Below are 13,975 nucleotides of genomic sequence, written 5' to 3'. Positions count from 1 at the left end.
ACGTTCAGTAAACCTGAATGAAAATAAACTTCCCTAATCTGAAAAATAGTATTTATGAAAAACCTCAAGTTGATATCACAGACTATCATGAAATATTGAATGTTTTCTTCTCAAAACTGTGAATAAGATCAATACAAGATTTAAATAAATTGTGAAATATGCAATAGACCATTGACTGGACTATTTAGTATAGTTAAAATGTCAATTTTCCTCAAGTTTATCTATAGATTGAGTGCAATCTCATTCCAAGCAGCAGGTATTTTGTAGAAATTTAGAAGTTTCTTAGAAAATTTATTTGGAGAAGGAAATAACCTATATTAGCTAAAATAATCTTAAAAACAAAAATGCAGTACTTGCAGTAATTGCAGTCAAGATTTATTTTTAAGTTGTAGTAATAAAGATTTTGTGTTACAGAAGAAAGAATAGAAGGAAGTCAGAATGAGGAGTCCAGAATTAACCACAAAATATGGATCAATCTATTTTGACGTTTCCCCCTAAAAAAAAAAAAAAAAAAAACTCGATCCCTGACAATCATGTCATCAATATAATATGGATCAGAGACCTAACTATTAAACATGAATAAAACAATAGTTACTAGAAGGAAACATTATCTTCTACTGGTCAAGCACTCACAACTGCCCACTTCTTACCTTCTGCTTTGTCGTGACTCAAATTCAGTCAGGCTTTCTCCTCCCTATGGGCCTCTGAATGCGGCTTGCCTCCAGCCTAAGAAAACACTAAGGGAAACATGGCCCCTTATTAACTTATCTCAAGAATTTGCTGAACACGAACAACACATTTTTTTCAGACATGGCTGACCATTTTCTCTAATTTGCCTAACTTCTCCTTTCTTACTGCTTATTCCTCCAAACAAACAAACAAACAAAAAACAACTCTTTTCTGACAGACTTCGAGATCCTTGCAGATTTCTGAGATCAGAGTATTCTCCCTATTGCAATAGTCTTTTATGTGAATAGTTTATCCTTATCTAAATCTGGATTTACTATTATTTGACACGACTCTCCTAAAAGTTCTGTTGTGAAAAGTGAAAGAAAATCCACAGCCTGGGGAAAATGTTTTCAAAACACATAATTGATAAATAACTTGAATTCACAAAATTTACAGAATTACTATAAAGTGGTAAAACAAATACTAACCATCTAATAAAAAGATTTGAAGTTTGAATAGACACCTCCCAAAAAGACAAATGGCAAATAACATCAACATCATTATACATGAGGAAAATGTAAATTTAAGTTAAAATGAGATACTACTATACATCTACTTGAACAACTACAATTACACAGAAGGACACCATCAAATGTTGGAGAGACTGTAGCAGCTGGATCTCTTATACATCATTGGTGGTGTGGTAAAATTAATTATTATTTTTCTACGCTTCTATAACAAATTAGTACTTCTGGTGGCTTAAAATAGCACAAATTAACCTTATAGTTGTATAGGTCAGAGACCTGACATGGGACTCACTGAACTAAAATCAGTGTTTAATCAGGGCTGTGTTACTTTCTGGAGGACTTAGGGGAAAATCTATTTCATTTTTTATTCACATCGTTGGCAGAATTCAATTCGATGTGGTTTAAGACTGAGGTCACCATTTTTTGTTGTTGTTGTTGAGTATGAGCTAAGAGCTTTTCTTAGCTTCTGGAAGCCATCCACATTCCTTGCCTGTGGCTCCCTTCTTCCATCTTCAAGTTCAGCAACAATGGCAAAAGTTCCTCTCATGTTTCTAACCTGTCCTCCCTCTCCTTATATGGTTACATTTCTTACCCACTCTCTGCCTTTCTCTTCCACTTTTAAGGACTCTTATAAATAGACTGTGTCCACTTAAATAATACTAAATAATGTATCTCAAGATACATAACATTACTAATATCTGTAATGTCCTATTTTCCATATCAAGTGATTATTCACAAGTTCCAGGGATGAGGTTCTGGACGTTGGTGAGAAGGCTTTATTGCTACCGCAAAATGAACAATCATCTTGGAAAGCTCATTGTCACTAACTTAATAAGTTAAAACCAATTCAGAAATTCTGCTGTTAAGTGTATAACCAAGGAAAGAAAGACACATGTCCACTAGAAACCATGTACAAAAATGTTCAAAAAAACTTTATTTATACTGGTCCAAGACTTGAGAGATCCCAAATGTCCATCAACATGAGAATGGAGAAAGCGTGTAGTATTTAATATATGCCTTAATAAAAAGAAACAGACAAAATGAAAAGACATACATGATGTATGTTTAGTGAAAGAAATAGAACACAGAAATATATAGGCTCTTTTATCCTATTAATATGAAATTGAAGAATAGGCAAAATTAACATATTGCGAAATTATCTAGGAGAAGAATTGTATAGGAAGAGGCATGAGAAATGTTAGGTTTCTTCCTATCATTCATCAAAATGAGTTGAATGTACCTTCAACATATGATTCATCAAAGCTGATTAAATGGTATACTTAAGATGCTAGTATTTCATTCTATATAAATTATAACTTAAAATAAGATCTTTCAAATTTAAGATATTATACCCTACAGAGGATAACCTATTCTTCCACTTGTCCTTTTTAAACATGAAATAGAGATTTTAAAAATAAAATATATTTAGTTTCTCAATTTTATGACATGTTTAGAAAGTATTATATTTTTCAAGCAAGATGACCTGCAAATTTTAAATTCCATATCCTAACAGTATAAACAATAATTTCTGGGCTTTTCTTCTTTAGTTGTGTCATTTTAATAGCTAAAATGATAATTAGTGAATGTTTTTGAGCAAAAAATACTCATTTTAATATGAGAAATTAATATCAAAACAGTTCAGATCAAGAAATTACATTTCATCCCACAGATGACAATTCACCAACAGCTTTCAATATTGCTAGTCCATCTCAACAGTGATATGATTCAGAGATTTTTAAAAAAATTTTAATGTTATTTCATATATTCCTGTTCCAAAGCTGTTGAAAACAACACAGCAGAATACTGTGATGACTTAGGGGAGGGAAGAAAGTTAGGAATAGGGATGAAGCTTTTTTGTTGCAAACATTTACTACGGTGCAATATGACTTAGAGAAAGAGAATTCACAGGTTAGAAACCTTCTCCACATGAAAAACACATTGGAGCTGGTAAGATAAGACTGAGTATTCTCTGAGACATAATGAGTCTGGACAGCAATTTTCTCAAAGAAAACTAATCAATTATATTAGAACACCTCTTATTCAGTTCATTCAAGGACAGTACTAGGTCCATTAATTGAAAAGACTGGATAACTGAGGAATCAAATAATATTATATGCAACACAACATTTTAATTTAAAATACATACACACTTATCTACCCATTTTTTCTATTAGAACAAGGGCTTTTCATTGAACATGGGTCATAGAATTAGAGTTTGGTCTGTTTTTTCTTCTGTAAATCTTAACTAAAATTATATTTTATTCTTTAAAGTTATACTAGAATATAAATAAGTCTACATGCATCGTCTTTGTAGATTTTTAAAATAAATATCCCCACAACTATTCTCCAGTATTTTTATTTAATTTTATTTAGTTTCTCCAAATAATTCATTTGCATCAAAACATTATTTCCATTTCTGCTCCCATATTTTAATGTATTACTCATTAATAGTGAGTACAAGTGACAGAATGGGTGGGGGAACAAATACAGCTTACTCTCACCTGAAAATACTTGTTCAGCTTACCTGGTAAGCTTACCTAGTAAGCAGAGGTTAGCCTGCAAGAAAAGAAGCAGTCTCAAGTTGAACAAGGAAAGACAGAAGACTATCAGAAATCACAAAAGACTATGAGAAAAAGTTGCAAGGAAATTAAATCTATAGCAGAGATTTACCATTAATACTGGGGGAGATGGAAAGTAAAAAATATACTATAAAAAACTTCATGCTCAAAAAACGTGTGTGACATTATGCCATAATGAAAATAAAAGTTTAAATCCATTAACTATGACAGATAAATAGCTGATATGAACAAAGTATGTAGAAGTTCAACAGCAAATAAATTGTACACTCTTGTTCTATGTTATGATTGTAGTTGGACTACAAAACCAGATACAGTTGTCAAAACACATCAAATAATACAATTATAATTGATAATTTTATTGTATGTTCATTATGGGTCAAAATTGCTGATTAAAAATTACACTGACTTTTTGAAGGGAGCGGAGGGGGCGGAGCAAGATGGCCGAATAGGAGCAGCTCCAGTCTCCAACTCCCAGCACGAGCGACACAGAAGACTGGTGATTTCTGCGTTTTCAACTGAGGTACTGGGGTCATCTCGCTAGGGAGTGCCGGACAATCGGTGCTGGTCAGCTGCTGCAGCCTGACCAGCGTGAGCTGAAGCAGGGCGAGGCATCGCCTCACCTGGAAGCGCAAGGGGGAAAGGAATCCCTTTTCCTAGCCAGGGGAACTGAGACACACAACACCTGGAAAATCGGGTAACTCCACCCCAATACTGCGCTTTAAGGAAACAGGCACACCAGGAGAATATATCCCACACCTGGCCGGGAGGGTCCCACACCCACGGAGCCTCCCTCACTGCTAACACAGCCGTCTGCGGCGATCTATCCGCAAGGCAGCAGCGAGGCTGGGGGAGGGGCGCCCGCCATTGCTGAGGCTTAAGTAGGTAAACAAAGCCGCTGGGAAGCTCGAACTGGGTGGAACTCACAGCAGCTCAAGGAAGCCTGCCTGTCTCTGTAGACTCTACCTCTGCGGACAGCGCACAGCTGCAGCCATTAGGGGAAAGAGCGGGGGCGGTGCAGACGCCAACGACTCTGTCTGACAGCTTTGGGGAGAGCCGTGGATCTCCTAACGCGGAGGTTGAGATCCGAGAACGGACAGACTGCCTGCTCAGGTGGGTCCCTGACCCCTGAGTAGCCTAGCTGGGAGACATCCCCCACTAGGGGCAGTCTGACACCCCACACCTCACAGGGTGGCGTCACCCCTGAGAGGAAACTTCCAAAGAAAGAATCAGACAGGTACACTCGCTGTTCAGCAATATTCTATCTTCGGCAACCTCTGCTGCTGATACCCAGGCAAACAGGGTCTGGAGTGGACCTCAAGCAATCTCCAACAGACCAACAGACAGTCCTTCTGACTGTCAGACGGAAAACTATCAAACAGGAAGGACACCTATACCAAAACCCCATCCGTACGTCACCATCATCAAAGTCCAGAGACAGATAAAACCACAAAGATGGGGAAGAAGCAGGGCAGAAAAGCTGGAAATTCAAAAAATAAGAGCGCATCTCCCCCTGCAAAGGAGCGCAGCCCATCGCCAGCAACGGATCAAAGCTGGTCAGAGAATGACTTTGACGAGATGAGAGAAGAAGGCTTCACTCCATCAAACCTCTCAGAGCTAAAGGAGGAATTACGTACCCAGCGCAAAGAAACTAAAAATCTTGAAAAAAAAGTGGAAGAATTGACAGCTAGATTAATTAATGCAGAGAAGATCATAAACGAAATGACAGAGATGAAAACCATGACACGAGAAATACGTGACAAATGCACAAGCTTCAGTAACCGACTCGATCAACTGGAAGAAAGAGTATCAGCGATTGAGGATCAAATGAATGAAATGAAGCGAGAAGAGAAAACCAAAAGAAAAAAAAAGAAGAAAAAGAAATGAACAAAGCCTGCAAGAAGTATGGGATTATGTAAAAAGACCAAATCTACGTCTGATTGGGGTGCCTGAAAGTGAGGGGGAAAATGGAACCAAGTTGGAAAACACTCTTCAGGATATCATCCAGGAGAACTTCCCCAACCTAGTAGGGCAGGCCAACATTCAAATTCAGGAAATACAGAGAACGCCACAAAGATACTCCTCCAGAAGAGCAACTCCAAGACACATAATTGCCAGATTCACCAAAGTTGAAATGAAGGAAAAAATCTTAAGGGCAGCCAGAGAGAAAGGTCGGGTTACCCACAAAGGGAAGCCCATCAGAATAACAGCAGACCTCTCGGCAGAAACTCTACAAGCCAGAAGAGAGTGGGGGCCAATATTCAACGTTCTTAAAGAAAAGAATTTTCAACCGAGAATTTCATATCCAGCCAAACTAAGCTTCATCAGTGAAGGAGAAATAAAATCCTTTACAGATAAGCAAATGCTTAGAGATTTTGTCACCACCAGGCCTGCCTTACAAGAGACCCTGAAGGAAGCCCTAAACATGGAAAGGAACAAGCGGTACCAGCCATTGCAAAAACATGCCAAAATGTAAAGACCATCGAGGCTAGGAAGAAACTGCATCAACTAACGAGCAAAATAACCAGTTAATATCATAATGACAGGATCAAGTTCACACATAACAATATTAACCTTAAATGTCAATGGACTAAATGCTCCAATTAAAAGACACAGACTGGCAAACTGGATAAAGAGTCAAGACCCATCAGTCTGCTGTATTCAGGAGACCCATCTCACATGCAGAGACATACATAGGCTCAAAATAAAGGGATGGAGGAAGATCTACCAAGCAAATGGAGAACAAAAAAAAGCAGGGGTTGCAATCCTAGTCTCTGATAAAACAGACTTTAAACCATCAAAGATCAAAAGAGACAAAGAAGGCCATTACATCATGGTAAAGGGATCAATTCAACAGGAAGAGCTAACTATCCTAAATATCTATGCACCCAATACAGGAGCACCCAGATTCATAAAGCAAGTCCTTAGAGACCTACAAAGAGACTTAGACTCCCATACAATAATAATGGGAGACTTCAACACTCCACTGTCAACATTAGACAGATCAACGAGACAGAAAGTTAACAAGGATATCCAGGAATTGAACTCATCTCTGCACCAAGCGGACCTAATAGACATCTATAGAACTCTCCACCCCAAATCAACAGAATATACATTCTTCTCAGCACCACATCGCACTTATTCCAAAATTGACCACATAATGGAAGTAAAGCACTCCTCAGCAAATGTACAAGAACAGAAATTATAACAAACTGTCTCTCAGACCACAGTGCAATCAAACTAGAACTCAGGACTAAGAAACTCAATCCAAACCACTCAACTACATGGAAACTGAATAACCTGCTCCTGAATGACTACTGGGTACATAACGAAATGAAAGCAGAAATAAAGATGTTCTTTGAAACCAATGAGAACAAAGATACAACATACCAGAATCTCTGGGACACATTTAAAGCAGTGTGTAGAGGGAAATTTATAGCACTAAATGCCCACAAGAGAAAGCAGGAGAGATCTAAAATTGACACTCTAACATCACAATTAAAAGAACTAGAGAGGCAAGAGCAAACACATTCAAAAGCTAGCAGAAGGCAAGAAATAACTAAGATCAGAGCAGAACTGAAGGAGATAGAGACACAAAAAACCCTCCAAAAAATCAATGAATCTAGGAGTTGGTTTTTTGAAAAGATCAACAAAATTGACAGACCGCTAGCTAGACTAATAAAGAAGAAAAGAGAGAGGAATCAAATAGACGCAATAAAAAATGATAAAGGGGATATCACCACCGACCCCACAGAAATACAAACTACCATCAGAGAATACTATAAACACCTCTACGCAAATCAACTAGAAAATCTAGAAGAAATGGATAATTTCCTGGACACTTACACTCTCCCAAGACTAAACCAGGAAGAAGTTGAATCCCTGAATAGACCAATAGCAGGCTCTGAAATTGAGGCAACAATTAATAGCCTACCCACCAAAAAAAGTCCAGGACCAGATGGATTCACAGCTGAATTCTACCAGAGGTACAAGGTGGAGCTGGTACCATTCCTTCTGAAACTATTTCAATCAATAGAAAAAGAGGGAATCCTCCCTAACTCTTTTTATGAGGCCAACATCATCCTGATACCAAAGCCTGGCAGAGACACAACAAAAAGAGAGAATTTCAGACCAATATCCCTGATGAACATCGATGCAAAAATCCTCAATAAAATACGGGCAAACTGGATTCAGCAGCACATCAAAAAGCTTATCCACCATGATCAAGTGGGCTTCATCCCTGGGATGCAAGGCTGGTTCAACATTCGCAAATCAATAAACGTAATCCAGCATATAAACAGACCCAAAGACAAGAACCACATGATTATCTCAATAGATGCAGAAAAGGCTTTTGACAAAATTCAACAGCCCTTTATGCTAAAAACGCTCAATAAATTGGTATTGATGGAACGTACCTCAAAATAATAAGAGCTATTTATGACAAACCCACAGCTAATATCATACTGAATGGGCAAAAACTGGAAAAATTCCCTTGAAAACTGGCACAAGACAGGGATGCCCTCTCTCACCACTCCTATTCAACATAGTGTTGGAAGTTCTGGCTAGGGCAATCAGGCAAGAGAAAGAAATCAAGGGTATCCAGTTAGGAAAAGAAGAAGTCAAATTGTCCCTGTTTGCAGATGACATGATTGTATATTTAGAAAACCCCATTGTCTCAGCCCAAAATCTGCTTAAGCTGATAAGCAACTTCAGCAAAGTCTCAGGATACAAAATTAATGTGCAAAAATCACAAGCATTCTTATACACCAGTAACAGACAAGCAGAGAGCCAATCAGGAATCAACTTCCATTCACAATTGCTTCAAAGAGAATCAAATACCTAGGAATCCAGCTTACAAGGGATGTAAAGGACCTCTTCAAGGAGAACTACAAACCACTGCTCAGTGAAATCAAAGAGGACACAAACAAATGGAAGAACATACCATGCTCATGGATAGGAAGAATCAATATCGTGAAAATGGCCATACTGCCCAAGGTCATTTATAGATTCAATGCCATCCCCATCAAGCTACCAATGACTTTCTTCACAGAATTGGAAAAAACGGCTTTAAAGTTCATATGGAACCAAAAAAGAGCCTGCATTGCCAAGACAATCCTAAGTCAAAAGGACAAAGCTGGAGGCGTCACGCTACCTGACTTCAAACTATACTACAAGGCTACAGTAACCAAAACAGCATGGTACTGGTACCACAACAGAGATATAGACCAATGGAACAGAACAGAGTCCTCAGAAATAATACCACACATCTACAGCCATCTGATCTTTGACAAACCTGAGAGAAACAAGAAATGGGGAAAGGATTCCCTATTTAATAAATGGTGCTGGGAAAATTGGCTAGCCATAAGTAGAAAGCTGAAACTGGATCCTTTCCTTACTCCTTATACAAAAATTAATTCAAGATGGATTAGAGACTTAAATGTTAGACCTAATACCATAAAAACCCTAGAAGAAAATCTAGGTAGTACCATTCAGGACATAGGCATGGGCAAGGACTTCATGTCTAAAACACCAAAAGCAACGGCAGCAAAAGCAAAAATTGACACATGGGATCTAATTAAACTAAAGAGCTTTTGCACAGCCAAAGAAACTACCATCAGAGTGAACAGGCAACCTACAGAATGGGAAAAAATTTTTGCAACCTACTCATCTGACAAAGGGCTAATATCCAGAATCTACAAAGAACTCAAACAAATATACAAGAAAAAAACAAACAACCACATCAAAAAGTGGGGAAAGGATATGAACAGACATTTCTCAAAAGAAGACATCCATACAGCCAACAGACACATGAAAAAATGCTCATCATCACTCGCCATCAGAGAAATGCAAATCAAAACCACAATGAGATACCATCTCACACCAGTTAGAATGGCAATCATTAAGAAGTCAGGAAACAACAGGTGTTGGAGAGGATGTGGAGAAATAGGAACACTTTTACACTGTTGGTGGGATTGTAAACTAGTTCAACCATTATGGAAAACAGTATGGCGATTCCTCAAGGATCTAGAACTAGATGTACCATATGACCCAGCCATCCCACTACTGGGTATATACCCAAAGGATTGTAAATTACTCTACTACAAAGACACATGCACACGTATGTTTATTGCGGCACTATTCACAATAGCAAAGACTTGGAATCAACCCAAATGTCCATCTGTGACAGACTGGATTAAGAAAATGTGGCACATATACACCATGGAATACTATGCAGCCATCAAAAAGGATGAGTTTGCGTCCTTTGTAGGGACATGGATGCAGCTGGAAACCATCATTCTTAGCAAACTATCACAAGAAGAGAAAACCAAACACCGCATGTTCTCACTCATAGGTGGGAACTGAACAATGAGATCACTGGACTCGGGAAGGGGAACATCACACACTGGGGCCTATCATGGGGAGGGGGGAGGAGGGAGGGATTGCATTGGGAGTTATACATGATATAAACGTCATGCACATGTACCCTAGAACTTAAAGTATAATAAAAAAAAAAAAAATTACACTGAAACAAAAAGTAGATCAAATGGATCAGGAATAAATATAGGTTCATTAACAAATAAAAATATAAACCAAAACAATGGGAGATAAAGAAAAAATCATCTAAATTTAAAAGAACTGATCATCATATTTTAAGTAAATGACATAAAGGAAAAAAACCACCATACATGCCTTGACAAATTATTAAAAATAAAGCATACAAACATACATATATATGAGTATATACTATAGAAAGTATTATATATGAATATATTGAAGTTATGTTTGTATTAAAATAATACAAACATTTATATATAATATACATACCTATATACATATAGGTATACATATACATATACATAAAAACATATAGTTTGTGTATACATGCACACATACATATATTTAAAAATAAAACATATATTTAAAAAAAAACTTCTCTGCAGTGTTAGGCATCAGAAAAACCATAGAGTAATTTCTAGTAAATTCTGAAATTAAAATATTATTTCTCAAAAATTCTCTATATAACAAAATTTTCTTTAGCTCTATAGCTTTTTCTATAGTTGGAAACTTTCTGAAAAGTTTTAGATAATGTGTCACTAATATACACTTTTGAGAAAAAACACATTGAATACATACTTAAACCTTAGAAGATATTAATCAAAATAAATTAAAAACAATGAAGATATCTCTGTACGAAAGAATATCAGACAATAAACATAAAACATTAAGTGAAATCAATATTGTGAATGTCATAAAATTTAACATAAATGCTACTAAATAGCACAAACACCATACTGATTCTAATAAGAATGACATGTCCTTAAATACCATTAATTTTGCAAAGACAACATAGGTTGGACTTGGAAAAACAAAACAAAAAGTTATCGGTTTTGATTTTTATTTCAAAAAATAATGAAATATTATTGTGAAAATTATAGAAACCCACTGGTAGAATTAAAAAGAATGATGACTTTTTACATTACAGTAGAAGACTAAAAACAAACATATATATCTTGCATTGCAAATGACAGGAAACAAAGGCAACCAAAAAGAAATAGGAAAAACAAAACCGAGAACATAAAACAAAGTGACAGACTTAAAGCTACACATAACAGTGATAACAGTGAAGGAAATTGCTTTAAACTATTCTGTTTGTTCAGAAACAAATATTGTCAGGAAGAATTACAAAACTACATCAAATTTTAAAACACCTACAAAAATGACTTAGAAACATTTCAAAGCAAAGAATGGGTAAAAGTTTATTGTGTATGAAAAAACAGAAAGCAATTGACCATGGAGATGCTATTAGCAACCAAGAAAAAGTTAAAGCAAGAAGCATTAGCCAAAATGAATTGGATCATATTACAATTGCAAAATCGTCACTCAATGTTGCAAGCCAAATCGTTTTAAATTCTTGTTCATTGCTTAATGTAGTATCAAAGTGTACCAAATAAAAGCTAAGTAGAAAAATAAATTAATGAAAGGTTACACCCATAAAATATGTGAAAAAGATATATATTGTATTGTAAATACATTAATATTTGTATTAATATGCATTAAAGCTTTTAGGGGGGTTATCACTTTATTATAAATATCCATGTTATATGTGGGGGAAAAGATACCCTAACTTGGCTGAAAAGACTCACTAATTCTAAAGTGTGAAAATTATGTTGGCCATATTTTTGATAATAACAAGGAATCATTTGTAATGTTTATACACAAATATCTCTACAATAAAAATTTTAAATGAAATTTTCAATAACAATAAAGAGTTAAAGATGGACCAAATATTATGACAGAGTATGTCAATACTTTAATAAGTAAAAGGTTTGATTTTTAATGAGAAACAGTTTAAAGAAATGAGCTAAGCATAATGCTCAAAAAGATTGTCTTTAACAAAGAAGCGAGCATTGGGGGGCGGAGCAAGATGGCTGAATAGGAACAGCTCCAGTCTCCAGCTCCCAGGGACACAGAAGACAGGTGATTTCTGCATTTTCTTTTCTTTTCTTTTTTTTTTTTTGAGACGGAGTCTTGCTCTGTCACCCGGGCTGGAGTGCAGTGGCCGGATCTCAGCTCACTGCAAGCTCCGCCTCCCGGGTTCACGCCATTCTCCTGCCTCAGCCTCCAGAGTAGCTGGGACTACAGGCGCCCACCACCTCACCTGGCTAGTTTTTTGTATTTTTAGTAGAGACGGGGTTTCACCGGGTTAGCCAGGATGGTCTTGATCTCCTGACCTCGTGATCTGCTCGTCTCGGCCTCCCAAAGTGCTGGGATTACAGGCATGAGCCACCGTGCCCGGCCTGATTTCTGCATTTTCAAGTGAGGTACTGGGTTTATCTCACTAGGGAGTGCCAGACAATCAGTGCTGGTCAGCTGTTGCAGCCCGACCAGCCAGAGCTGAAGCAGGGTGAGGCATTGCCTCACCTGGGAAGCGCAAGGGGGAAGGGAATCCCTTTTCCTAGCCAGGGGAACTGAGACACACAACACCTGGAAAATCGGGTAACTCCCACCCCAATACTGCGCTTTAAGCAAACGGGCACACTAGGAGATTATATCCCACACCTGGCCGGGAGGGTCCCACGCCCACGGAGCCATCCTCATTGCTAGCACAGCAGTCTGCGATCTAACTGCAAGGCAGCAGCAAGGCTGGGGGAGGGGCGCCCACCATTGCTGAGGCTTCAGTAGGTAAACAAAGCCCTGGGAAGTTCGAACTGGGTGGAGCTCATAGCAGCTCAAGGAGGCCTGTCAGTCTCTGTAGACTCCACCTCTGGAGACAGGGCACAGCTAAACAACAACAACAACAACAACAACAAAGCAGCAGAAACCTCTGCAGACACAAAGGACTCTGTCTGACAGCTTTGAAGAGAGCAGTGGATCTCCCAACATGGAGGTTGAGATCTGAGAATGGACAGACTGCCTGCTCAAGTGGGTCCCTGACCCCTGAGTAGCCTAACTGGGAGACATCCTCCACTATGGGCAGACCGACACCCCACACCTCACAGGGTGGAGTACACCCCTGAGAGGAAGCTTCCAAAGCAAGAATCAGACAGGTACACTCGCTGTTCAGCAGTATTCTATCTTCTGCAGCCTCTGCTGCTGACACCCAGGCAAACAGGGTCTGGAGTGGACCTCAAACAATCTCCAACAGACCTACAGCTGAAGGTCTTGACTGTTAGAAGGAAAACTAACAAACAGGAAGGACACCCACACCAAAACCCCATCAGTACGTCACCATCATCAATGACCAGAGGCAGATAAAACCACAAAGATGGGGAAAAAGAAGGGCAGAAAAGCTGGAAATTCAAAGAATAAGAGCGCATCTCCCCCACCAAAGGAACGCAGCTCATTGCCAGCAACGGATCAAAGCTGGACGGAGAATGACTTTCACGAGATGAGAGAAGAAGGCTTCAGACCATCAAACTTCTCAGAGCTAAAGGAGGAATTACGTACCCAGCGCAAAGAAACTAAAAATCTTGAAAAAAGAGTGGAAGAATTGATAACCAGAATAATTAATGCAGAGAAGGCCATAAACAAACTGACAGAGATGAAAACCATGACATGAGAAATATGTGACAAATGCACAAGCTTCAGTAACAAACTCAATCAACTGGAAGAAAGAGTATCAGCGATTGAGGATCAAATGAATGAAATGAAGCGAGAAGAGAAGTCTAAAGAAAAAAGAAGAAAAAGAAATGAAAAAAGCCT

This window comes from Trachypithecus francoisi, unplaced genomic scaffold (genome assembly GCF_009764315.1).
Source record: "Trachypithecus francoisi isolate TF-2019V2 unplaced genomic scaffold, Tfra_2.0 Lachesis_group8, whole genome shotgun sequence".
Classification (NCBI taxonomy): Eukaryota; Metazoa; Chordata; class Mammalia; order Primates; family Cercopithecidae; genus Trachypithecus; species Trachypithecus francoisi.
Note: the sequence above shows the minus strand (reverse complement) of the source record.